We start from the raw sequence: 2373 nt of genomic DNA on the forward strand, positions 1-2373 counted from the left end.
GACAGGGTGCGTTGAACATTTCCACTTAGAGGATGGGAGGTAGCCACTGACAACGGTGAAACCCTTGCATACAGCTTGCCATGGAAAGGAGTAAGAAGGATTGGATGAAGACAGTAGGAAAGCAGAGAGACGGAAGGAACACAGCATCTCCATACGCTTATCTGAAATTCCCACCAATGAATTGCATAAGTATTTCTATCTTTATCTTTATGTTTTATTCATCATTCATAACCATTTGAGTTTGCCTGACTAAGATTTACAAGGTGACCATAGCTTGCTTCATACTAACAATCTCTGTGGGATCGACCCTTACTCGCGTAAAGTTTATTACTTGGACGACCCAGTACACTTGCTGGTTAGTTGTGCGAAGTTGTGTTTATGCCATGGTATTGAACACCAAGTTTTTGGATTCATCACCGGTGATTATTTGAGTTGTAGTGATCACAATTTCATGCACCAAGTTCACACACTCGGAGATATTCGTCGTCATGTGACCAAATCTCCGCCCCTCATCACGATGCTGAGTCCATAAGGAATAATCAATCCGGTTCGCCCACTCGCACATCGCCGGGTTTTTAGACTGCAGAATATCAAACCAGTAATCAAATTCAACCTCAGTCTTCTCATACGCCGCATTAACTAGAAGCCTCCGTGCGTCTTTGCCCTTGTAGGTCAGGGCAAAATTAGCCGCTACGTGTCGAATGCAGAATGCACGGTACGCAGATGGAGGTAACCAACCTCCGTCAGGAGCCTCAAGCGCAACCTTGATGCCGTTATGCTTGTCTGATATAACCAGCAGACCCGGCTGTGGTGTCACATGATGTCGAAGGTGCGAGAGAAAGAATGTCCAGGACTCTGCATTCTCACCCTCAACTAGTGCGAATGCAACAGGTAGAATGTTGGAGTTCCCGTCCTGTGCAATCGCGATGAGCAACGTTCCCCCATACTTCACATACAGATGTATGCCGTCAATGCTGACTAGCGGCTTGCAATGACGGAATGCCTCGATGCACGGAGGAAAAGTCCAGAAAAGTCTGTGAAAATACGCTTGAGACTCGTCCACCTGTCCTCCAACTCGAACGGGGCTCGTCCTTAGGACTGCAACATTACAAGGCATCGTCAGCTGGACACCCAACACCCACCTAGGTAGTTCGTTGTATGACTCATCCCAGTCACCGTAGATGAGGGTGATTGCCTTTTGCTTTGCCATCCAGACCCTCCTGTAAGTCGGCCTAAACCCAAAGTGTGCTGTCGTGGTGTTCAGGAGCACCTTTATGCTTACGGATGCATCAGCCCTAACCATTGGCATAATGAACGCCGATATCACATGATAATCCAAACTCCTGTGGTTACTAGAGATGGAGGTGGCAAGACAGGTGTGAGGTCCATTGTACCGTTTGACCTCCCAAATGCCCTTGCGCTGCCGGAGACTCAGTCGAATCAACCATGTGCACCCATTCCCAAACTCTGAACACTTGCCCACATACCTGCGATAATCAGACTCCACTACCTTGTACTGTACCCTTCGCCGGATGCTGTAAGTCTTCACACTTAAAAGGGCCTCATCTTTATCCTGAAATTGCTGACCAACCTGGAACTCTGTCAGACTAGCAGTCCCTTCCGCATCTCTAACTCCGAATCCAACAGAGTGCCCAGAAACCCCCTCCTGCCTCATGGCATCCAAGTCCAAGGAGGAAAAATGTGGTGGATACTGCTGTGTGCCAGTGCTAGAACCACCTACCGCCAATGCAGGCTCACTCGCTCCAATATCATCGCCGCTGTCATCGTCAATCATATCCGGCTCGACGTCATCCTCATCTGCATCACCCAACACTCCGTCTCCAACGCCAAGCGGTGCATGACGATTGGATTTTTGACGGTTTAGAATTTCTCAAATAAAATCTCGTCGAAGTATAGTTTCTAAACCAAGCAATAATCCTTTCATACAAAAATTTGTTTGTCACTAAAACAAACCCCTAAATTTATAAACCGAAGTATTCAAACCTCGGGTCGTTCTCCCTAGGAATTGTAATGAAGTGTCTTGTTATTGGTTGTGAATTATATTTGGGGTTTTTAAGCTTTTGGACAAGAAGTATAAATGGCAAAGAAAATAAACTAACAACTAACAAAGCTCTTGGCAAGATATGAGAACTAGAAGTCCTATCCTAGTTATCCTCCTCAATTGTGATGACAAATTGTCCATTGCTCCCACTTAGTTAACCTCTAACCATGGAGGAAAGTCAAGTGGATGAATCAATTTGATTCCTCAAATCCTAATCAACTCCTAAAGGAAAGACTAGCTTTAGAGGCATTCAAATCAATTAGCAATCTCTCCAATTATCAATCAACAAAGGAATTAGATAACTCAAGAGT

General features: G+C 45.6%; 1 pseudogene; it reads right to left on the bottom strand.

Moving 5' to 3' along the window:
• The window catches only part of LOC107475264 (uncharacterized), a 13266-nt pseudogene that overhangs the window by 9559 nt on the left and 1334 nt on the right, over positions 1–2373 (bottom strand).

This window comes from Arachis duranensis, chromosome 2 (genome assembly GCF_000817695.3).
Source record: "Arachis duranensis cultivar V14167 chromosome 2, aradu.V14167.gnm2.J7QH, whole genome shotgun sequence".
In the NCBI taxonomy this organism is placed as follows: Eukaryota; Viridiplantae; Streptophyta; class Magnoliopsida; order Fabales; family Fabaceae; genus Arachis; species Arachis duranensis.